The sequence below is a fragment of the Periplaneta americana genome, chromosome 7 (genome assembly GCF_040183065.1).
Source record: "Periplaneta americana isolate PAMFEO1 chromosome 7, P.americana_PAMFEO1_priV1, whole genome shotgun sequence".
Classification (NCBI taxonomy): domain Eukaryota; kingdom Metazoa; phylum Arthropoda; class Insecta; order Blattodea; family Blattidae; genus Periplaneta; species Periplaneta americana.
In genome coordinates this window covers 112204852-112231478 of record NC_091123.1, presented here as the reverse complement: position 1 = coordinate 112231478, position 26627 = coordinate 112204852, and the positions used below count along the sequence as shown (strand labels likewise).

Sequence of the window (26627 nt, the reverse complement as noted above, 5' to 3'; positions counted from 1 at the left end):
AATAGCACCCATACAGTTTAAGGTTACAAACTAATGTTTAATACTTGTAACGAAGAAAAAAGAATAGGAAAACATGGGACACATTATCACAACCTAAAATTAACTGTCTTCAGAATGTCTCTGCGACAGAGTTTCAAAATCAGGAATTATGTCACTTACTGCCAGTCGTAGTTGATCACGAAGGTATTTGTCTGTCGTCGTGATCTAAATTTGGTTTTTACTATTTTAAATGTTGAAAATAATTTTTCACAAACGTAAGTTGTAGCGAACATGGCTTCAACAGAGCAAGCAAAAGAACGAAGCTTCGGATATTTATTTTTTGGTAAAGATTTGAAAAGTTCAACATTTGTCAAGTCCTTACATCTAGCTTTCATTTAACATCACATTGTAAATCTGTGAGTTTAAATTGAAGATCTAACCGCATTTTTCGTACATCTGCTAAAAAAGGATCGACGTACAGAGATAATAATAATAATAATAATAATAATAATAATAATAATAATAATTATAATAATACTCAACCTTTTAATGTTTCATGAGTGACACGTAGTATAATGCCGTTTTATGTTATACAACCGTTTTTCTCGTAATACTTGTGAACAAATCATACGTTTAATATTCTCATCATATTGGCAGCAAAAAAAATCCGTCCTCTCGTCCTACTTGAAACTTTCGTTTTTGTAGAGGTACATGGTTTCGAGAGAGACATTGCGACGATGCGCCACTCGCAGGTCAGAGAAAAATACATATCGGAGTTGACTCCAGTGAGTGAGAGAGGGTGGGGGTTGGAGGAGGTAGGAAGCAAGAGAAATGCATAGCTGTCATTGCGAGCCACAATGTGCTCGCGAGTCATATTTTCGCTACGGCTGTTCTAAAGACTTCGGTCGCATAATCAAAACCTGAGAAATAAAAGAGAATTGATTTAATAGTAATAAAATGTCCCACGTTAAAAGATGTATCTACAATGGACTCTTTAGGACTGTAACCTTACAGCTTTTATATCTAATCCAGATCCCGACAGCTGAATGCTCGCTGGAGAAAACTCTGCCTGCTTCACTGCCCAGTGTGTGGGCGAGCACCACTTTGCCCACAAGGGAGGACAACTTCTCATAATTTAATTTGTATCAATTTTTTATTTCAATAGCGGTTATAGCTATAAACTCTTCAGACTCGGATTTAGTTCCACTTCGTAAAGTGAGAATTCATCTCCTATTAGGATTGTACGTCTGTTTACTGTCTTAGGTTTATATGTCTTTGTGACCTTACGTCGTACTGATCACGTGACCAGAGATCCTTACTTTAATGTTTTAATGGTTCTGGTTATAATTATAAGAGTGAGCATACAGTTGATAAAACAGTTCAGTACTTTGAAAGAGTGATGACGATTATGATGCGATAAAGACTGTCAGGTCAGAAACACAGAGTTGCATAAACATGATGTACTGTCTTCGCGCTACGAGTTGGCGCGGGGAGTAGATAGGCGGGACGGGGGAACTTTACGCTACACTCTGACCTGAAAACTTCGTCCACTTACTTGGCTACACGGGAACGGAGTCAGACATAAAAGATTCCGAATCTTCGGTGCTGTCGCTATGACTATCATTATCACATTTTTCAAAATTGCTGGAGTATGATCTGTCCATGATAATCATCTGTTTATGTTCCAGCCGTGTATATTAATTCGAATCTCTCAACAAAGCCATTAGCCCCACCGCCCCCATCCTGATGAACACAATGAGTGTTCTGGACACATTTACGGTAGTCAAAACTCCCGTAACATTTTTATCGTGCCAGAACTTGGGAAACGTTAAATTGGTAGGCCTACCTATCCGCATTTCGTCCAGATACAAAATCGGTTTTTCCACTTTCCTAAACTTCTTATTTGCTGTAGATATCTTCACGTATTCCAATTTACAGTGTTTTCCTCAATTTTTTTTGCTGCACACTTCTTCCACCTGAAATCCTTTTTTTTTTTCAGTGTTCGTCTTAATGTTGTCTTTCATTTCAAATCAATTCTCTCTTGTAGCAGGGGTAAAAGCTTGTTACTACTTTTTTTTTAGTTGGTTATTTAACGACACTGTAATAACTATGTACTAGCTTCTTCAGTGTCGATTGAATTGATGATGGCGAGATGCTATTTGGCAAAATGAAACCAAGGATTCGCCATAGATTACCTGACATTCGCCTTCCGCTTGGGAAAACCTCGGAAAAAACCCAACCAGGTAGTCAGCGCAAACGGGAATCGAACTCACTCCCGACCACAACTGCAGATCAGTAGGCAAACGCGCTACCTCCTGAGCTACGCCGGTGGCCCTCTTTCTTTTTCAAATAAAAATTCTCAATTATATCTTTTTTGTCAATTTCCCGTCGAAGTCATCTACATTTGCGTTTCGGTAGTCTGGACGTTTACATTTTTTTTTCTCCCTCAGGTGTCGACAACGCACTTTCTTCTGTGCAGTCTTTTATTTCATTCCTTATACGCTGTATTGTTCTTGTGGATAGACTAGAGTACTTTTCTACCTTTGCTGTAGGTTTCGTAAGAGGAATGCAAAGGTACTGTTGTTCTTTTTCTTCATCACAGAATTATTTTGCACTTCTAATAATATTCCTTTCTTCGCTATAGATTGTCAATCCTTGTTTCCTCTTTGTCGACATATTTACAATAAACAAAAAACAGCTATAAACCTAAATAACAGTATACAATAACATAAATTCTATTAACCGTATTATTATCAACACTATTAACACGAAAAACAAAGGATAACTAAAGCAATACAAGATTTGTGGTATACTGAAAACAATTGTCTTGTTGAAACTAATAAAACACTACAGTAAAAACCCCACTATTATTTTCACAAAGTCGCAAAGATTCATAGACACGTGCAGTAGATGTTTGTGAAACAGGAATATTGCAGTGAACAGCGCGGTGCGCATGCGCGACTGTTTCCCCTCCGCCCAGTCTAAGTACTTCAGCCGCCTTCTCCTGGCGTGACAACAGTAGATGAAAATAGTTATGTGCAGGCAGCGAAACATAGTGCACGATGAGAGAGACGCAGGTATTTCAGGTTAACTAGGTTCTGGAGTCCCTCTACTGCAGTCCTGCGATGGTGATTAATAATATTGCGAGCGAGAGCTCTTTTATTCCCGCTGCGCGCGCGCGGAGCTCTTTTACCTGTAAACATTGCTAAAGGATGTACAGCTGTCAAAAGAAAAAATGGCCGCTCTCCTGAAACAAAGTTCCCTTAGGGTATCTTCGCTACAATTCGGAGACAGGCGATGTTACATGTTGTTGGACCACGTTGCCTGATATCTACAGTTATAATTGAAGTATACTGTGTGTTATTCGATAGCATAATGGTAGCGTTCAGGCCTCTTATTCATGAGGTCTTGCGTTCGACTACAACCTCGTGCTTTTTATGTTCCTTTTTGTTCTGCTTTTGAGAGAGACAAACTAAACATAATGGCTCCTTTCTCTTTTATGATTATTTTAGTAATTAACATCAGGTTCATTAATATATTATGCCATGACTTTATCATTATGATATTGTGGCTGCAAATGGAAAGAAAAAAGATTTTATTCTCAATAAAATATCTTTCGTGGCATAAACAAAACAAATTTACTGGCGTCGACCTTAAAATATTCAAACAATTAAGTGTTCAAAAAACAAAACAAAAAGCCACAATTCAATATTTAGTCTATCTTCCTCTTATCTCGATCATTTTGCAGTCGAGTGGGCATGGAATTGACTAGTCTTTGCAAATAGCGATTGTTTTTAGACACGATATTCCAGGCATTCTGAACATACATACATAAATGTTCTGTCCATGGGCACGTCTTTCATTTCAAACCCAGCAAGCTCAATCTTTCATATTTTCTGCCTTCCTCTTAGTCTCCGCATATGATCCACATATCCTAATGTCGTCATTATTCTTTTCAACCAGAGACCCAACCAATTCCTTTTTCTCTTTCTAATCAGTTTCAGCATCATTCTTTCTTCACTCGCTTTTTCAAACACAATTTTATTTCTTATTCTGTCTGTCCACTTCACGCGCACCGTTCTTCTCCACATCCACATTTCAAATGCTTCAATTCGTTTCTCTTCATCTCGTCGTAATGCCCATGTTCTTTCCCCATACAATGGCACACTCCACACAAAGCACTTCACTAGTCTCTTCCTTAGTTCTTTTTCCAGAGGTCCGCAGAAGATCCTTCTTCTTCTATTAAAAGCTTCCTTTGTTCATGTTTGCAGTTTTCTTGGGAAGGATAGGCCTAAATGCGGTAACATCGCGTTGCTTTCCGCACACCACTATCTCTTTCGCATCTTATTAAATTCCAGGGGGCCCAAGCGTGGAGATGAGGAGAGTGGATTTGACTAATTGGGCCGTCCGGACTTCACCGAAAGTCACGACAAGGGTTAAATATTAATTCTATCAGGATGTTTGACCCGATCAGAGACCGGGAAATCTCAATTAGCCTTTGCCCCCCGCATTCTGGACTAGCTTCTACGAATCATCAGAAAATCTTAGAGTGTGATTGGGCCAATTTTTCCGAAAATGTTCCACACTTTTTCCCTCGTAGCTCAGCGGACGAACGTCGGAATTTAGATGTCAACGTCTCAGGTTCAATTCGTCGTTACTCCTTTTCATTTTATTGTGGTTCAAGATAGTTTAATGTAATAATACAAAAAGAAAAACTAATAGCAGTATTATGCAACTGGATTTTTCCAAACCTAATATTAAATTTATGTTATTTATATCGCTAAAGAACGATTACAGTATAAATAACTTGAATATTATTTATACAGTATCACTAAAGAACGATAACAGAATATAAATGATAAATATCGGTTTGTTTAATTAATATATTGCGAAAGAACAATAACAATATAAATAACTTGAATATTGTTTTATAATGCTAATGAAGGAAAACAGAATATAAATGATAACTTGAATATTATTTAAATCGCTAATGAACGATAACAATATAAAAAACGTGAATATTATTCATATCGGAATTTCACAGATTTATTACAGATGTATTTAAGAAATTGTAAAAGAATAGTAATTAGTAACAGTGTCCTATTTATTCTTCTTGGAGCCAAATTTGTAACTTTTAAAAGTGTGGTTACTATGTTGAAGTGTATGTGTTGTAACGGATGCTTGATTTGTTATGTTGAGAGTCAGTTATGGGATGCTTGATGTCGTCGCAATGTCGTAATTATAGTTTGATTGTGTTTGTGTGACTATTGTGTATTAATTTATGATGTATGGTACGGAAAGCTGGATATTTGTGTTATAGAAGTGTTACGTATGTGTGTTGTTAATGTTTTTGTATGTTTCAAATTGATACCTGATATTTGGTTTGCAATCGCAATGCCTAATTTACGGATTGTTTATGTTTTGTTTACATCGCGTAAGCTAATTTAATTTTCTCTTTTCCATTTCTCTTTATGCTCATCTTTTTTGTGTATAAAACTATAGCCCTAACATACATATGTAAAATAGGGATAACCCCCATTGGAGATACAATAATAATTATTATTCATATCGTTATTCAAAGATAACAGAATACAAATGATGACCTGAATTTTATTCATATCTCCAAAGAACGATAACAAAATATAAATAACGTGATATCCATAAAGAACAATAACTGGATATAAATGATAATTTGAATATCATTTACATCGCTAAAGAACGATTAAAAAATAAAATGAAAACTTGAAGAAGGCCCGAACCGACAACTTTTGAATCATTAAACAAGCACTCTACCGCTGGTCTACAAGGCGCAGATAAAGAACACTTTCATAGTTTCGGAACTGCTTGTACAAGCACATGCATCGTGTAACATCGCCGCGACCCGAAGTGGACTTTGAAAATATTCGCTGTTCACGAGTGCGGCCACTTTTTATTTTGACAACTGTACAGATCTTAGAACACAGCGCATCATGACGGAACGGAAGCGCTTAAAGCTTTCTAGGAAAAGTGGAAGATACAATATTTATGTTTCGAACGTGGTGATGAAGTCCAGTGTTTGTTGTGTAAAAAAATATCATTTGCAAAAAAAAAAAAAAACAACAACATAAAACGGCATTATGAGACGCAACATGAAAAAAAAAAGGCATTATTCAGGAGAAGAGACAAATAAATTAATTTCGGAATTGACATCGAAGGTAAATTAATTTACATTTGGGTCAGTAGATTGTATCTAGATTCCTTTTATTTTTTTATTTTAAATGTATTGTTGATGTTTTATTTGTTGCTTGTTTCTGGATATTTACTTTTATTAGACTACGTGTTTCTTTAATTTAGAAATAATATTTTATCTCTGATTGCACTTTAACTTTTACTATTACTAAGCTCAAAATGCTAATTCACTTTTATTCCAATAACTATTTTCAGTATTTTCAGCAAATATGAACTAAACATTTTGAAAACTTTGATGCAAGAAGCTTTTTTAGTAACGTCAATATAAAATATACTTAAAAATATAATTTCAAAATTATTAGACCTAATTGCACCAAAATTTGTACAGATGATATTATTATAGATCTGTTTATGTAGTTTAAATTTCACAAATTTTAGCCGAAATTGAAGTTTTAAAAGTCATACATATCCCCTTAAATGATTGACTCCAAAAATTACGATGGCTCTCAATATCTTAATTTAATCAATTTGTTTTTTTTTTTTTTGTGTTACGTGCATCTCATAAATCACTGTAAGAAAACTCATTACATAATCACGACTGGAGAGTAAGGACTACATTTCCACAATCATACAATCAATATACTCTATTTCAATCAATATTGCCATTATTATTTTTTCAACAAATAATCAAAAGTACTTAGAGGTCACACACTTGGAGCAGGTAGACCCTATTAGTTTCTCCTAACCAATGAAGTGAAATATTTACATAATAAATAATTGCTTTTAACAATAAAATGACTTACATACAATTAACTTTTTCTATTTCTCTTTTTGTTCCTAAATAACCCTTCCCTTTGCGATTTGTTTATATATGTACAGTTACCCTTAAAAGGAATGAGACGACTCTTGGTCGTCGGAAGTTAAAGTTCTACAGCGCGGTTCACTCGATATCGACGTAATGATAATAACATGAGAAATACAGCAAGAATTGTGACGAGGTCCACAACAAGGACAAGGACCAAAATAAGAATCACGAAGAAGACAGCCATTTAAGGCCACGATTTCACAACATAGCTAGGGTCACAAGCTATCATTGCTTCTCTGTACCGAATGGCAAATGCCTGCTATGGGATCTACATTATAGACTGCTGTTGTCACTGTCTTGTTTCGGTAGCTCATATAGTAGCGTGTCGGTTCCACTGCTTAACCGAAACGTCTCGTGTTCGATCCCAGGTGAAACTTTTTTTATTGAGGTGTAATTAATTTCTTCAGAGTTCCTAGACTATCTAATTTGTCGAAAAATATTAATAATTTATGCCCAATTTCTGGGTCTTACAAGTGGGCTGAACCTCGTCAAAAAAATAAATCTTACTTGAAAGTTAAGAGTATTTTTCCTCAAACAAAAATCACAAGAAACAAAAAGAGACCTGTCACCTTAAAATCTTGTCCACATGCCATCAGGTTCTATTACAGCTCTAAGTCGGTCCGGCATGGATGTCACGAGATTGTGGAATAAATTCTAATCCCCGGCGAGATCTTTCCAGGTTTCAACAACTTGATTCCACAATTCGTCTCGATTTCGAGGGCGTCGGTGGGCATAGGTGGCTATCCTTCTCTTTTTCAATTCCGCCCATAAATTTTTGATGACATTCAAATCAGATGACTTCGGAGGCCAATTAATAATTTCGATCTCGGGTTTACTTTGAAACCATCTTTGAATGCTTGCGGCATAGTGCACGGGATGGTTATCCTGTTGGAACAGCAATGTTCCTTCGGGAAAACGTTCTAGGGGCGGAAGGAATATACTAGTATTTTCCAGAATGTGCTCGTAAGTTCCCGTATTAAATCGGCCATCGATGCGTTCTATAACGCCAGGTCCATCGTAAGACATCCACCCCAACACGATATCACAATACAGTCACGAAGATTGAGTTTTGAGGGTGCTAGAAACAATAGACTGTGACGGTACTATTTTGCATTGCCTGTAATGAGGCGATATTAGCGATCCCAGTAGTGAGCAACAATCTAATGTTTGCATATTTACTACGTATTGAGCTTCGCGACTGTATATACTAGACTATGACAATATGCTAAAGCGCTCTGATCTTTCACGTCGCTGCACATAGCGCTGATCATGTGGGAGACCATCCTCACGATAGACACGGACAGGACTTTCGTAATCACTCGAGATGGTTGTTTCGTCGGAGAAAATTACATTTCTCCAATCGAAATCCACTCGATTAGTAACGAAGGCAAGACGGTCGACAGCTTGTGCTTCCCCCAATATTTCCATTTGCGCAGCTCTCCGGCTCCTAATACCGCGGTTCCTCAACCTGGTGATCACAGTCTGTGAAGAACTGGGAAAGTAAGACGTTGCTCTTATTCCGTTAGCAGTCCGAAAGGGGTCCTGTCGAACTTCCTCGAATAAGAGAGCATCCTCTTCCAATGAAGAAATCCGCGGACGCCCAGGAATAGGGCGATTTTCGACCTCCCCTGAATTTTGGTAACGATGAACCCACCTCTCGGCTGTACTTCCAGAAACACCGACCAAACGGCTAGAAGATCTAGCCCCATATCCAGCCTCAACTAAAGCTATAACTCGCTGTCTCATGTCACGTCGGTTCGCCATTACGATGAGAAATGAGGGATGATGATAATACTTTAGTGTAGACATTGACTATTTAACGTGATATAGAATTATTGACATAAGGGTCATCTTGCACAGTAAGAGTTAATAAATCAACTCTAACTTAAATATTTAAATAACAGGATGTCCAATTGTTGCGAAGCTAATCAAATTAAATATAATTACATTAAGTATACAAACCCCAAGTTATGACACCACATTGCTACAGCTAAATTGTAGGTTATTAACATAAGCATTGAATAGGTCCGTGGTTGTGCGTTGGACGACAAAACCAAACATCGAAAGTTCGAATCTTGCCGAGGAATGTAACTTCTTGCTTTTTATAATGTAAATCAGACTTCTAACTGCAATCACTCATATTTCTTAATGTTTATTAATATTTATAGCCAACATTGAATTTGTAAAGAAAAGACTTTAGAAATCTCATATGGAATTTGTGATCTGTAGTGACATAGACATATATTATCTCTCGGAACTTTTCCGCATAAGTAAATTAAATTCACTCCTTGGAACTGAAAATCATAGTCGTAGACTCATTTCCCCACCAGCATACAAGCTGAAGTAGCACAGCCATTGATAAAAGTTTTGTACACTGAATTAGACTGAATTCCTATTCGGCAGCATCTATAATAAATGGCTTGTATGAACATTATAAACAAATTCTGTTTCCAATGTTACTGAACAATTTCAAAATATTAATTTAAAAACTAAAAGAGGGTCGTAAATGCTGTATCTAGTGATTATTTACATTTATGTCTACAAAATGAATCTTGGAAAAACGTAAATGTTTCTGGTACTACTGATATTAAGAGTAAATGTATTGTATTTTTCACTTCATTTCAGAATCACTTCAGTGGATGTTCTCCATTCAATGTAGTGAAAAAATTCAGAAGTAAAATCATGTAGATAATGCAGGGACTTACAAATCTCATGTATTAAAAAGAAGAATCTATATGTAATGAGCTGCAATGTAACTATCCTCATATTCTTAAATACTACAAAAAGAACAGTGTAATTTAACAAAATTTATGAAAGAGGGAAACAGAACACATTTGAATAGAAAAGCACAAAATCCAGATAATGCAATTAAAGCTATTCGGAATATTATTAAAGTTAAACTTGTAGATATCCTAAGAAAGAAAATATTTTTTCATTAAAATTAGTGATTATAAAGTAGAGAATCCCAAATCTATTGCAAATTCTTTTAACGTCTTATAGTATATAGTACAGAAATATTATTGACAACTTAAAAATTCAAGATTTTGCAAAAGATACTGCAATTAGTTACTTAACACATGCATTTAATAGTTAGCATTAATATATGTAATTAATAACTGCAACAGTGGGTATACATTCAATCATAATATGAATTAAATTAAATGCACATTAAATTAAATACGTAGATAAAATAGTTAAAATCAACTGAAGGGGTGAGAATGAAATAATCCAAAGCCACACTTTTAACAAAAATTGTTTTGTGCGAGTGCATTTATTACACATATGGGAAAGCTACTAATAAAATATTGTAATAATTACTCAACAAATGACATGACCTAAGGACTCTAAACCTTTGTAAACGTTTGTCTGTATGGCTTAGGAATATATTTTTAATTTCATTTTAATTGTTAGTTTTTAATATATATATATATATATATATATATATGTATGTGTGTGTGTGTGTGTGTGTGTGCATTTACATTGTATGTGTGTGTATAAATGCATTCATTAGATTAACGTTTATAATATTATAACTTGTAATTTTGTAATTTCTGTGATCATTAACACTTAATCTGAGGACTTTGTGAAACTCTATTTCAACGTTACTTAGAAAAAAAATCGTTGTTATAGACTAAGAATCGAACTCGCTCTCTTCAGCACAACACGCAGAGATCTTAGCGTCTGAGCTATTGCAACGACACGGAAGCTTTACTTTCTGTGCGGAGTGTCGATCTAGTCATGAAGGCCCATTGTCGATTTAACTACACGAATTAAGTATATATTTGTCTCTTATTTACGTAATATTATCATATTTTTTGCAGTTTTTGAAGTGAATTCCGGAACGATGCTAGTAACAAACCAAATAGCCTGAATTTAAGTAACTCAATATTCGTTATCTTGTGTATCAGTGCTCTGGTCTCTGATCATGCGCAGTGTTTTACATCTGAGACTTAGGAATATTCAATCGCCTCATTCCTTTTCAGGGAAACTGTACATGAATATTAAATAACTGAATAATTAGACCTATTACATAGCCAGAAATTTAGTAACGCAAATTATTGTAATAATTGTTGCTTTATTCGCTGCATGTGCATGTACTATACGTCCCTGTTGTCTACGTTACGACGCTACGTAGTGGATGCGCTATGCGCTCGTGGTCTACCATGATTGGGAGCTAATATCATCTCATCCCTGCTCTACTGTGTACAATCGAAGGCGGCGTGGGTAGTGGCCCGTTGAACTACTGTGCCTTGTGCCTTAGTTGCTGTTTACTTGATTTGTGTTGCAGTCGATGAGTAACTTACATCACGGACTATCTACAGAATTTAGCATTAATTTCGAAAAAAATCGCGATAAAATATTATACTTCGCGTTTTATCGCTAATTAGTTGTAAGATAATTTCGTATAAATTGGAAAGAGATTTTTACGTGAAAAGATAACCATATATTAGGCCTACATATTAGACGTCAAAATAAAGATGAAAAGTGTTTCATTCATCAATTTATTCCACATATTAAAATCAGCTTCTTGCTTATGCGGATGACGGAAATGTGTTAGGAGAAAATTCACAAACGATTAGGGAAAACACGGAAATTTTACTTGAAGCAAGTAAAGCCATAGGTTTGGAAGTAAAAGACAAAGTATATGATTATGTCTTGTGACCAGAATATTATACGAAATGGAAACATAAAAATTGGAGATTTATCCTTCGAAGAGGTTGAAAAATTAAAATACCTTGGAGCCACAATAACAAATATAAATGACACTCGAGAGGAAATTAAACGCAGAATAAGTATGGGAAATGCATGTTATTATTCGGTTGAGAAGCTTTTGTCATCTAGTCTGCTGTCAAAAAATGTGAAAGTTACCATTTATAAAACAGTTATATTACCGGTTGTTCTGTATGGTTGTGAACTTGGACTCTCACTTGAGAGGAACAAACATTAAGGGTGTTTGAGAATAAGGTTATTAGGAAAGTATTTGGGGCTATGAGGGATGAAGTTACAGGAGAATAGAGGAATTATACAACGCAGAACTGCACGCATTGTTTTCTTCACCTGACATAATTAGGAACATTAAATCCAGACGTTTGAGATAGGCAAGGCATGTAGCAAGTATAGGCGAATTCAGAAATGCATATAGAGTGTTAGTTCGGAGACCGGAGGGAAAAAGACCTTTGGGGAGGCCGAGACGTAGATGGGAGGATAATATTAAAATAGATTTGAGGGAGGTGGGATATGATGATAGAGACTGGATTAATCTTGCACAGGATAGGAACCGATGGCGGGCTTATGTGAGGGCGGCAATGAACTTGCGGGTTCCTTAAACGCCATTTGTAAGTAAGTCTGTATTAAAATTAAACACAATTTTATAAAACTGAGGGGGGAAAAAACATTATTTGTATTGTGTAACATCTGATGCCCAAGGAACCCAGACGCATTTCAACACAGTAAATGTAAATTCAGGGTAATACAACATGAGAGCTCGTAATGGCTCAATCACGTCAACTGTAACATTGGAAGTGTTGGTTGATTGTTTCAAAATTATTTCTTTTAAAGTAAGAAATGCTACACTGACAACTTAAACGGGGATGAGTTGTGTGGATATAAAGGGAAGAATTGTGGCGGTGTTGTGTATGGTTCCTGGGGTACCGGTAACTCATTCGGTAGAACATTCGTGTGCTAAGCGAAGGGTCCAATAAATACAAAGAAGGGGTAAAGAAAAATGGAGATATATTAATACGAAACATTGACGCTATTTGTCTTCTAGCTAACCAGGAGCTCCCTCTACTCAGATAGTTCTTTGAACAAAGGAAATTTTTTTAGAATTTTTGAATGTGTTAAAAATATGATTTACTTTTAGAAAACCATCTAAATTCTTCACAGTGTTTTCAGGAACTTCTCCAGTGATTCAAAATTATATCATAAAAGCTATTACTGATGTAGAAAAAGGAAGAAATAAAAAATGAAATTAACTCAGTTTCATTTGTAGCTATAATACTTTATGAAACTTCTGGTATTAAGAACAAATTTCAACTATCTACAGTTCTCCGCTATATCTATGAAGGATTCTTGGGCTTTGTAGATGTTAGTGCTGATAGAACAGCAGACGGTTTATTTACTCACGTAGCACGAGTAGTTAATGAATTTTAAATTTCTACTAAACTCCTGCGACTATACACCAATTATATTTTTTTAACAGAACACCCATACTCCAGGTTCAGCATTCGCCACTGAGGTAGGGGTATCACAATCTTCATTGATAAGAAGAACGAAACAATTAAAATTAAAACCTTACAAAATTCGTGTAGTTCAGAGTTTAACGGAACCCGAGCAGACTTAGGTTTTACATGTGGTTCCAACAGTCAGTGTATGATGGACTACTTGACTCCACCTTAATTTTTATAGTGACGAAGCATGGTTCGAACACAGTGGTTACGTGAACACTCAAAACAATCGTTACTGGGGCAGTGAAATCCACACCGTTTCCACGAACAACCGCTATATGACATAAATTCGAGCCATTTCGGAGAACGAACTGCGGCGAGTTATTGGACATGTGCAGCCTGCCAGATATCACAAGGACTTAATTTCGAACATGAATTGTGAATTCAGTAAGTACACCGTTACGCAGTACTAACTGCAAAAGCGCGGAACGAATACACCGCATATGGTAGCGTTGTTACGTATGAATCAATTGCCGTGAGTGCGGTTAGGAGTCTAGCCCTGGCTGGTTCACCCTGTACTTAAGCTGTTGTAATAACACTCGGTTTATTTATTATTATTGTAACGTTACATTCTTGTATCATGATTGCTACTTTTATAAGTTTACTGATGAAATTCAAATAATTGTGATGTCGTTTCAAAATAAATTAATGAAAACTGGAGCATCTTTTTCAGAAGATTCTGTACTACACTAGAAGTTTCACTGAATTTTCCATCTTAACTTGTTGATATATATATTGTTTCTTACTCTGTGACTTTATTATGTGTATCCTTGGCTTCTTAATGCGTTAGATACCAGTTTGTATTGTGGTCTCCGTCTCACTCAGTACTCGCTTTGAATACAGTTATTCGTACAAGATCTTCTCACTGAGAGATTTTATCTGGCACAAATGTTATCCCCCGTACCAGCGTCTCGTTGTATGAGAGAGTAAACATGAAAACACCCTCAAGCTCTTCTTCCTGCAGAATTGTATTGAAGTGGGTCTCCATTGTTACACGCTGTTACCACTGTTGAAGATGCTCTGAGTGGCAAGGCGTTAATTCGCCTTATTTGCATTCAGAATGCAGCTTGTTCCTCTGCTAGCAGGAACGCCAACTGGCCACATTAACTTGTTTTCGCCTTCTCTTCCCAGTCTGATGTACAGCCGGTGTCGAATTTGACAACCACTGTCGAACCAAGTCTCTGTTGATTAAAATGAATTTTTCATTCATAAGTTCCTTCAAATTATAAATTCATTTGAGTTATGTTAGGCCTATAACATTTTTCTGTAAAGCACGTAATTTTTTCTTTCTCTCTTTTTATTTAGTTATTTACAAATGTCACATTCCGCCACTGAAAAGTACTTACTTACTTACTTACTTTACGGCTTTTAAGGAACCCGGAGGTTCATTGCCGCCCTCGCATAAGCCCGCCATAGGTCCCTATCCTGAGCAAGATTAATCCAGTCTCTACCATCATATCCCACCTCCCTCAAATCCATTCCACTGAAAATTACACTGACACAAAAAATGAAGTAACAAATACCGGAATCGAAACGTAAGATGGAATCTGCTGAAGTAGTTGCTAATAAAAGGTAAAATACGACGCGATATTCATTTCGTATCTACATTTTTATTGTTGTAAGAAATATTCAGTTAAGACGTATTAATCATGGTATTTTTTCGAACATTCATTAAAAATTATATTACCTTGAAATAGCATTAAATTTAATTACATACATCACACATTCATCTTTAGTTTCGACAGTATATCAAGTTATCTATGCGTAAGAATCTATTTTAATCTAACCTCATAGCGCATTTGTGTCCAGTCCTCTATTCACTCAGGAATTACCGTAATGACATTTACAACCTATGTTCATCTAAAGCAGCGGTTATCAGCACAGTGCACTCTCGGGCTAGCATCTCTTATCCGCGGATAAGAGACTGCACTATGTTGGCGGGTATGCTCTCTCTCTCTTACTGCTGCACGGCGGCCCATATTACGATGCACTACCTACCCGTTACCCATTTCAGCGAGTGCTGACGACCACTGATCTAGAGGAAGTATAGTACACTTTGTATTGGTGAAAGAATTGTCCAAATCGGTTAAGTAGTTCCTGAGATTACCTCGTACAAATATATACTCTTTCTTTATACATAAATATAGATATTAAGGAACATTTACAGTATATTCATATCATAGAATAACTAAATCCGTATAAAAAGTGTCTTAAATCAATGTGTTATCCATGTTGTGCAAAGGCGCCTTAAATATACACAGTCATTTGTTTTCTCTTTAGTATGTACAGTTACCCTGAAAAAGAATGAGACGATTCTTGGTCGTCGGAAGTTAAAGTTCTACAGTGCGGTTCACTCGATATCGACGTAGGGATACATAACATGACAGATACTACAAGAATTGTTACAAGGACCACAACAAGGACAAGGACCAGAATAAGGATCACGAAGAAGACTGCCATTTAAGGCCAGGATTTCACAACATAGCTCGAGTCCCAAAATATCATTGCTTCACTGTACCGAATGGCAAATGCCTGCTAAGGGATCTACATTCTGGACTGCTGCTATCACTGTCTTGTTTCGGTAGCTCATATAGTAGCGTGCCGGTTCCATTGTATAACCGAAACGTCTCGTGTTCGATCCCAGGTAAAACTTTTTTTTTATTGAGGTGTAATTAATTTGTTCAGAGTTCCTCGACTGTCTAATTTGTCGAAAAATATGGAATAATTTATGCCCAATTTCTGGGTCTTACAAGTGGGCTGAACCTCATCAAAAAAAATAAATCTTACTTGGAAGTTAAAAGTATTCTTCCTCAAACAAAAATCATAAGAAACAAAAAGAGACCTGTTAACTTAAAATCTTGTCCACATGCCATCAGCTTCTATTACAGCTCTAAGTCGATCCGGCATGGATGTCACGAGATTGTGGAATAAGTTCTGATCCCCGGCGAGATCTTCCCAGGTGTCAACAACTTGATCCCACAATTCGTCTCGATTTCGAGGGCGTCGGTGGGCATAGGTGGCTATCCTTCTCTTTTTCAATTCCGCCCATAAATTTTCGATGACATTCAAATCAGGTGACTTCGGAGGCCAATTAATGATTTCGATCTCGGGTCTCCTTTGAAACCATCTTTGAATGCTTGCAGCATAGTGCACGGGATGGTTATCCTGTTGGAACAGCAATGTTCCTTCGGGAAAACGTTCTCGGGCGGAGGGAAGGAATATATTTTCCAGAATGTGCTCGTAAGTTTCCGCATTAAACCGGCCATCGATGCGTTCTATAACGCCAGGTCCATCGTAAGACATCCACCCCCAACACGATATGCTAAAGCGCCCCGATCTTTCACGTCGGTGCACATAGCGCTGATCATGTCGGAGACCATCCTCACGATAGACACTGACAGGACCTTCGTAATCACTCGAGATGGTTGTTTCGTCGGAGAAAATTACATTTCTCCAATCGAAATCCACTCGATTGGTAGCGAAGGCAAGACGGTCGACAGCTTGTGCTTCCCCCAATATTTCCATTTGCGCAGCCCTCCGGCTTCTAATACCGCGGTTCCTCAACCTGCTGATCACAGTCTGTGAAGAGCCGGGAAAGTTAGATGCTGCTCTTATTTCGTTAGCAGTCAGAAAGGGGTCCTGTCGAACTGTCTCGAATAAAAGAGCATCCTCTTCCAATGAAGAAATCCGCGGACGCCCAGGAATAGAGCGATTTTCGACCTCCCCAAAATTTTGGTAACGATGAACCCATCTCGCGGCTGTACTTCCAGGAACACCGACCAAACGGCCAGCAGATCTAGCCCCATATCCAGCCTCAACTAGAGCTATAACTCGCTGTCTCATGTCACGTCGGTTCGCCATTACGATGAGAAATGAGAGATGACGATAATACTTTAGTGTAGACAATGACTATTTAACATGATATAGAATTATTGAAATAAGAGGCATCTTGCATAGTAAGAGTTAATAAATCAACCCTAAATTAAATATCTAAATAACAGGATATAACAGGAAGTCCAATTGTTGCGAAACTAATCAAATTAAATCTAATTACATTAAATAAACAAACCCCAAGTTATGACACCACATTGCTACAGCTAAATTGTATGTTATTAACATAAGCATTGAATAGGTCCGTGGTTGTGCGTTGGACGACAAAACCAAACATCGAAAGTTCGAATCTTGCCGAGGAATGTAACTTATTGCTTTTTATAATGTAAATCAGACTTATAACTACAATCATTCATATTTCTTACATTATTTATTAATATTTATAGCCAACATTGAATTTGTAAAGAAAAGACTTTAGAAATCTCATATGGAATTTGTGATCTGTAGTGACATAAATATAGATTATCTCTCGGAACTTTTCCGTAAAAGTAAATTAAATTCACTCCTTGAAACTGGAAACCTTATTCGTAGGGTCATTTTCCCATAGCATACAAGCTGAAGTAACACAGCCATTGATAAACGTTTTGTACACAGAATTAGACTGAATTCCTATTCGACAGAACCTATAATCAATGGCTTGTCTGACCATGATAAACAAATCCTATGTGTTTCCAATATCACTGAACAATTTCAAAATATTAATTTAAAAACTAAGAAAGGATCGTAATTGCTGTATCTAGTGATTATTTACATTTATGTCTACAAAATGAATCTTGGAAAAACATATATGATACTGGTACCACTGATATTAAGAGTAAATGTATTGAATTTTTCACTTAATTTCATAATCACTCCAGTGGATGTTCTCCACTCAATGTTGTGAAAAAATTTAAAAGTTAAAACATGTAGATAACGCAGGGACTTCAAAATCTCATGTATTAAAAAGAAGAATCTATATGTGTTGAGTTGCAATGTAATGATCTTCATGTTCTTAAATACTGCAAGAAGTACAGTGTAATTTATCAAAAATTATGAAAAAGGGAAATAGAATATATTTGAGTAGAAAAGTACAAAATTCAGATAATGCAATTAAACCTATTCGTAATATTATTAAATTTAAACTTGTAGATATCCTAAGAAAGAAAATATTTTTTCATTAAAACCAATGATTATAAAGTAGAGGATCCCATATCTATTGCAAATTCTTTTAACGTATTATAGTATATAGTACAGAAATATTATTGACAACTTAAACATTCAAGATTTTGCAAAAGATACTGCAATTGGTTACTTAACAGATGTATTTAATAATTATTATTAATATATGTAATTAGTCAATAACTGCAACAGTGCTTATACATTCAATCATAACATGAATAAAATTGAATGCAAACACGTAGATAAAATAGTTAAAATTAACTGCAGGGGTGAGAATGAAATAATCCAAAGCCATACTTTTAACAAAAATTGTTTTTTGCGAGTGCATTTCTTACACATATGGGAAAGCTATTAATAAATTATTGTAATAATTACTCAACAAATGACATAGCCTAAGGACTCTAAACCTTTGTAAAAGTTTGTCTATTATTATATATTTTTTTAATTTCATTTTAATTGTTAGTTTTTAATATATATGCATTTACATTGTATATATGTGTGTGTGTATAAATGCATTCATTAGATTAACGTTTATAATATTATAACTTGTAATTTTGTATTGTTTGCGATCATTAACACTTAATCTCAGGACTTTGTAAAACTGTATTTCAACGTGACTTAGCTATTTCAACGTTATTTAGACAAAAAAAAATTGTTGTGTAGACTAAGAATCGAACTCGCACTCTTCTACACTACACGCAGAAGTCTTACCGTCTGAGCTATGGAAACGACATGAAAGCTTTCCTTTCTGTGCGGAGTGTCGATCTAGTCATGAAGGTCCATTGTCGATTTAACTACACGATTTATGTATATATTTATCTTTTATTTACGTAATATTATCATATTTTTTGCAGTTTTTTAATTGAATTTCGGAACGATGCTAGTAACAAACCAAATAGCCTGAATTTAAGTAACTCAATATTCGTTATCTTGTGTATCGGTGCTCTGGTCTCCGATCATGCGCATCTGAGACTTAGGAATATTCAATCGTCTCATCTTTTTCCAGGGAAACTGTACATATCAGGGTGATTAAGGCGCCATTGACATAAAACGCTTTGTTATTTTAAAACTCTTATATTTCGTTAAATATCGGTCCTATCTAAATTTTGTTCAGAATAAAACTTGTCCAAAACATTTTAAAGCAACTTTTGTTATGTAACATTACCTTACAAATCAAAAATAAGCGAAATATTTGGATTTATTTATTTCCGACCTCCTTATAAACCCCCTTTAAAGAAAGTATTTTGAATTCCATATAACCTAAAATCTAAGTGGGGCCTAACTTATTTTACATGCCACTTTTCATAGAAATGAGTTCAGCCATTATCGAGTGAAACGGTAATAAATATACAGACATACAAACAAAACTTTCAAAAAAGCTATTTCCGTTTCCAGAATTGTTCATTATACATGATAACACCAATTATTTTTGTAAAAGCGAAAATTACCAGAAAAGTTTAGGTTACAGTTTTATTATTAGTATAGATCTTACTGCAGTGGTTCAGCCACAAGGAATGCATAGGCCTATGCATGGGCGATGAATACGTTCTATCCTGTCCCTGCTGTGTTATAGCCTCACGCTTTGAAAATATAGACAATTTTTGCAGTAAAAATTATAATAATTTTATTCATTTCTCTTAGCCCAACTTTTTCCGCTGATATTGCATGATAAAGAAAATTACGAAGAATATCTTGCGACTATTCTTGAAGTTAAGCGTGATTGTGTTTTTTTTTTTATTTTAAATAAAGATACATTAGTCATCTTGCTTTTTAGGTGGTAGAACACTGGCTTATGATGACTATGTGCCCGGGTTCGAGTCCCGGTTATAACGGAGTCGTATTTGTAATGATAAATCCCAGGTTTCTGGAGGTTCTCCCGTTTTCGTACATTTCACCGTCACTATCCATTTCAATATTTATTGTCATTTCAGTAGTATCTATCCAAAACGGTTCGTGCGATGTGTAGTGAGCAGCGTACAGATGGCATAAGTCTCAGTAGGCGTAGTACGCTTAAAGGAGGCTCTAGCGGCATTTCACCATACTTAAACCTACATGGCTAAATCGACAGATGGCACCACATGTAGCTGAGTCACGATATCTACAAAGAACATAGTGACCTTTCGGACTTAATAATAGTTCCTAATAAAAGAGTAGTATAGTTACAATAAGCCCCGGGCTGAGGTGTTAACCTTTGGGCTATTCCTCCATAAAATAGAAAATATGTATTAAGTGTTTACTAAAAACCTTTATTTCATGTTCATCATTCCCTAATGAATTGCTTCGTATGTACCGAATGTCTACAAAATCCGACTAATGGTTTAAGAGAACAATCTATGTACACCACAAATGGGCATTCGTATGCATTTGCACTGCGTGCACCGAGTTTTTTTTTTTACCCGTGTGCATAGTTCTGAAAAATGCCAAACCTCTAGGCACTCTTGACTTTCTCGTCTCGCAAAAGTCGGTAATCAACACAACATTGGGAGCCACCAGCGTAGCTCAGTGGGCTAAGCGCTTGCCTGCCAATTCAGAGTTGCGCTCAGGTACGGGTTCAATTTCCAGCTTGGGCGGATTGCCTGATTGATTTTTTCCGAGGTTTCCGAACCGTAAGTCGAATGTCAGGTAATCTGTGGCGAATCCTCGGCCTCATCTCGCTATCACCAATTCCATCGACGCTAAATAACCGAGAAGTTGATGCAGCGTCGTTAAGTAACGAACTTAAAAAAACCTTAAACGAACAACGAAGTCTAGGAAAGGGATGGATGAGGAAAAACCTGGTAAAGCGAGGCGCATGACGAAAAGAAGGGTAATAATAATAATAATAATAATAATAATAATAATAATAATAATAATAATTTATTTTAGCTGGCAGAGTTAAGACCGTAAGGCCTTCTCTTCCACTCAACCAGCAAAAGTAGATATACATACATATTTATGAACTTACAAAGAATTCAACAATTTGAATTAAGAGTAAGGGGTCCAATAAGAAGTAAGATGCCCACAAGTTTTAAATAACGAAGTCTTCCAGCGCAACGTATTTGATATTGTGACATTTTCATATTATGAGTGTAGGTATTTATTTACACTGCAAGTGGGCAAGCACCCGGTGGCAATGGTACAAACAATATAAACAATACACAATACAATTATACACAATAGTTACAATTAATGATACATAAAATAACCTAATTAATAAGTGAACCTAATTTTGCATTACAACCTACATATATTTAGGCCCTACGTAAGTTTCACATTGGTACTGATGATAATGTTTCACTTTACTCTCATCTCGTTCACTGTACTGGCACTATGACACATTTCACTGACACTTTGGAACACATTTCACTGAGACCATATAACACATTTCACTGACACTATAGAACACATTTCATTGACACTATAAATTATCACTGATCGGAACTATTCACTGCACTCTAAAACCATAACTTCACTGACTCACCACGCTTCACTGATACAACAGTTCAAATAATACAAACAATTACACCCTTATTTATACTTATAAACAGAACTACATTCAAACTAAACGTTTCAAGTCTAAGATCCTCTTACAAGCTATCTTTAAATAATTTACAATTCAAACCAAGGGAGTAACTCGTCAGGCTAAATAAATACATGTCACCTTAAAAAAATAAATGTCACCCTGATTTTAATTTACACTTTACACACAACGTTTAAAGTTATTCTTGAATCGCCTTAAGGAAGGACAACCGTCAAAGACCGCTACAGGTAGGTCATTCCAATCATTTATAGTTCTATTTAAAAATGAGAATTTATCTACATCCGTTTGTTACCAAACCGTGGAAAAATCTGATACCAAAGCTGAATAATTTTCACCATACTAATCTGGAGTTACTTTAAACCATAGATATTTCGCAGCACGCGCTACTAACGTACTAAGCTAGCCCCGGCTATCCACTGGTTACTTGTACAGAATTCAAATCATATCCTATCGCTAACACTGGTTTATGAATACGAAAAACGCTGATCATCCACCAGAAACCCGCGCTAAAAATGTTTATGAATACAGCCCTAGATGTCCAATAAAATTGTAACTCGTACGAGGTAACACCTGGCGTAAGCAACCCGCAGTGCATATTCTTTAAGGTCGTTTCTCCTATTTTATATGGAAAGTCATTGACCTTAGCAGACCATGCTTGACATGCAATATCTCCTGGTTCTATAGGCTTTTGGACACCCATGCTTTAAACACTGCAGCATTTAAAAAGCGAACCAAAATATGTAATCAATCAATGTTCTATATAGACAGAGATTTTGTGAGTCAGTTACAGCATGATAGCACGAGTGTTATTAGATGACGATTAGGATCTCAATGAAGTCCTCTTTGGGAAAGTTATTATTTATTTTCGGAGAATGGGGCACAGTATTCAGTTTGTGGAAGAGTTATTAGCCTACCACTGTTATAAATTTCCATGCAGAACGCCATATAACACATACCATATTATTCACTATGGAGACGTCGTAGGATTGGATTGCGAAGCCCTTCTGAATGACCTTCGTAATCATAAACTTGAGGTAGAAATAAGTTAATTTAATTCTGCTGTATGCCATGAATATCTTATGCATTATTAGAGAAGTTCATTATAGAAAAAAATATTTTTTATTTTATTTTTTTTCAAAGAAGCATTTCTTTCTGTTGTGTTGTTGTTAAGTGTGCTGACATTTTTAGGTCCATTTGAGATAATTTATTTAAAATTAAGAAAAAATATCTATAATATAAATAATCTCATTATTCACTAATAAACCTACTTGTTATATTCCTGATTTACTTCATTTTATTCGCACTATCGGAACAACTCGCCCATCCTTAATCCATCGTCACGTGTTATGGTACCGCTTCGTCTGAAAACCTGTTCCGCGGGCATGAAATATGCACACCATTTCAATATTGCACAATGCACTCACTTAATGCAGGAATCTGGTCATCGCTGATGTATACAGACGGGCAAAGAGACAGTTGGCAGAGCAAGAACCTCTTTTTCGGTATCAGGCATGCTGAAAAGATATATATTTTAATGAAAATCACGTAGACCTAGACAATTTATCGCATCATCACAGTGCTTTGTGTAATGATGAAGTAAAAGTAATGGGTATTTTAACCAGTCCTATGAATTGAATTTCACAAACTTAGAGAGATGAAAATAGTTCAGTCGAGTTCTTTTCAAGAATTCATAATATCTCTTGGCTCCAAGATACCTGGTGAACCGAGACACTTCTAAATCACTCGTTTCTGCGAAAGGGAAGTTTCCACTTGTTTGATCTCATTTCGAAAATGGGGTTCTTTATATTGTAGACTGTTCTTGTTTGGATTCAGTCTGACACTCGATAAGAATGAAGAAGACGTCTAGAGTGTAGGAACTGAAGCAGCAACGGCAAAAGGAGCCAATATACATAGACACGGATCCGTGTGTGGATAATGAATAATTCAGGGCCTCATTCTAAGCATTTCAAAGGAGAGATGTGCTGGTCCAAACTTTTTCTTCATACTCTTTTTTATGTTGGTATTATGAACGTTGGTATTTTCAACAAAAGAGAATTTAAAAGGGAATCCAATACAGAGAAACTTCAGCTGCAACATCGTGGACAGCAGAGGAGGAGGGCGACGGGACAATGCGCAGGTAGTGCGCCTTGCCAGGTTCCCGGGATCAATTTTTTGTCGGAAGGCACCTTCGTTCTGAATAGTAATGAAGAACGATGGATACTTTTTTTGCAAAACAAGACGTAATAGCTCCATGACTCGATTTATACGTTGCCCATATAAGCAAATCTTCGTCTGCCGTCTTTTGTTCGACCTCTGCGTGAGAACTATGTTCCCTTGCGGTATTTCTAAAGCTGCAACGTTAATACATATTTTCTTGTTCTTTTTTTCCAAGTTGTAGTTGGATTTATTAAGTCCCAAAGCGTACACCGAACAGTAAAACTTTGATTTATAATCAGTTTAATGTTGACTTCTGCAGTCGGTGCCAAGAAGGAAACGTTACCTTCGATATGCATGTATGTACAGTATGTATTTTAACTGCTATGTCTGCCATATTCTTTGAACTCTTATCGTTAAACAAATTTTATCAATGTTTGTAAGTGAGAGAAGGTTAAAGTTTTTTAAAATGAAGTCGATTTGGCCACTAAACATTTTAGAGAAATTATAATATAATTTTAACGATGCTGTATCAGCTATCAACTACTAGGTTATTTAGCGTCGACGGAATAGGTGATAGCGAGATGGTATTTGGCGAGATGAGAGTTTATGAATTACCTACCATTCGCCTTACAGTTGAAGAAAGCGTCGAAATAAACCCAATCAGCTAATCAGCTCAAGCAGGAATCCAGCCCACTCCCGAGCGCAGTTCCGAAACAGCAATTTTGTAGTAAACAATGTTATTGTATAATTTAAATACTACTGTGTCGTATTAGTTATAATAATTATATTACTACAACAAACTGATAAAAAAAAGGATGAAGAAAGGAGAAGTGAAAGTGACAATTTTGAATAAGTTAAATTAAGTAATTAGGCTTTTAATGAAGGTACAAGTAAAAGAAATTAGTTTGGGGTGGATATAAGAGGTTTCAGAAAATAGTAAAGCGAAAAACTAAATTATTATATTCAAGATAATGACTAACGATGAGAATTAAAGGAAGAAAATGGTGACTAATGAATACGCAATATAGTAAAATAATTTGGATTAATGTTACTATATTATAATGAAATATAGAACTGGAAAATAAATGTAACTTAGGAGTGAAATAGAAGATTTTAGTGAATAGGGAAAGGGGGATTGATGATGATCATTATAGGATAGAGTAGCATAAATCGCACCGCTTCCTAAATGGCACCCCTGCTAGTTTAAAACAAGTCACTGTAGTAGTGTGGCATCTAGTGGTATTGTTACAATCTACCATACGAACTTCCACCATGTCACTTGATTTCTGCCACTTCTTTGTGTCAGCAGCGTGGTGATAGTGTATCTAATATAATCGCTCAGGTGGATGTATATTTAGTTAACAATTTATAACTGAATAACGGATTTGTATGCAAAGGAATCCATAATCTTAAGATGTTATTGGTTTAAAGAAATATTAAAGAACATTTAACTTAGTACGATTTTCGAATATGTGGTGATTATAGGCTAGAATGAAGGAAATAATAACTTATGACGTAGTTTCTCAATTCGCACCACTTTGTAGGTGCCTAATTCGCACCGTTGCGATATGAGCAACTGTAGCAATTCTAGTTGTACAAAAGAAGTCCCCAAAAATTTTAACTGAACGAGGACTGCATCATGTGGGTGCAATATCAAGTGGTGAAAAGGGCGTTAGTGCAACAAGTGTGTGTCGTACAAGCGCACCAGGTATTTTTTGTCACCTATGATAATTTTTAAACGTCAAACAGTCCATCCTACATTATCAGCTATTGCTCCTCCAGGATCGTTAGTTGTTTGCTCTGAGTCAGGTTACATCAACAGTGAACTATTTGTTGAATTGTCAAACATTTTATTTGCCACTCAAATCTGCCATAGAAAAAATGCTGCTTCTATAAGTCCACCTATACGACCCATTCAAAAAATTGAGAAGCTAGATTATCTCGGTAAAATGGTGTGCTCCTGTTTCACCTTCCTCGTCATAATACTCATAGGCCCAGCCTTTAGATGTTTCTATGTTCAAACCACTTCAGACAGCCATATCATGAAGCAGTTCTTAGGGGCTTCGAGATAATCGTGGAGAAAAGGTGACGCAGTTTACAGTCTGAACTGCCTGGTAAAGCACATGGCAAATGTGTAACAATAAAAAAACGCATTCAGCCAGTTTAAATGTTAGATTATGCTCTATTTTTTTCAATTTCATTTTAAGATGCGTTACTCTCTTTCATTAAATGCAATAAACTTGTAATTTGTATTTATTACATTATTCATATTTAATACTGTTCAATATGTTCAATATTAAAAACTTTCCTTCATCCTGTTCCCTGCAGATAAAGAGGTGCGATTTAAGAAACCGCAGTGTGCTATTTAGGAAACTAGTTGCCTAAATGGCACCACTGACAAGTGTTTCGAAAATGTCATTCTAAGTAAAAAATATTAAATCAAATTCAAGGATTCTTTTTTACATGAAAGCTAAATGTTCTGGGAATGTATCTCTGTAAAGGAATGCAGAAAATAACAACTGTATTGTTCAATAAAAATTGTAAATGCTAAAGTGGTGCGATATAGGCAACCTTACCCTATATATAGTCCACACCTATGGAGTAACGGTTAGAACATCTGACCGCGAAACCGGTCGGGGCAAGTTACCTGGTTGAGGTTTTC

The 26627-nt window shown here is 35.9% G+C and overlaps 1 protein-coding gene across 5 annotated transcripts in view; it reads left to right on the top strand.

The window, feature by feature from the left end:
* The window catches only part of Tomosyn (syntaxin-binding protein tomosyn), a 461514-nt gene that overhangs the window by 195546 nt on the left and 239341 nt on the right, over window positions 1-26627 (top strand). The gene's annotated exons all lie outside the window — the stretch shown is intronic.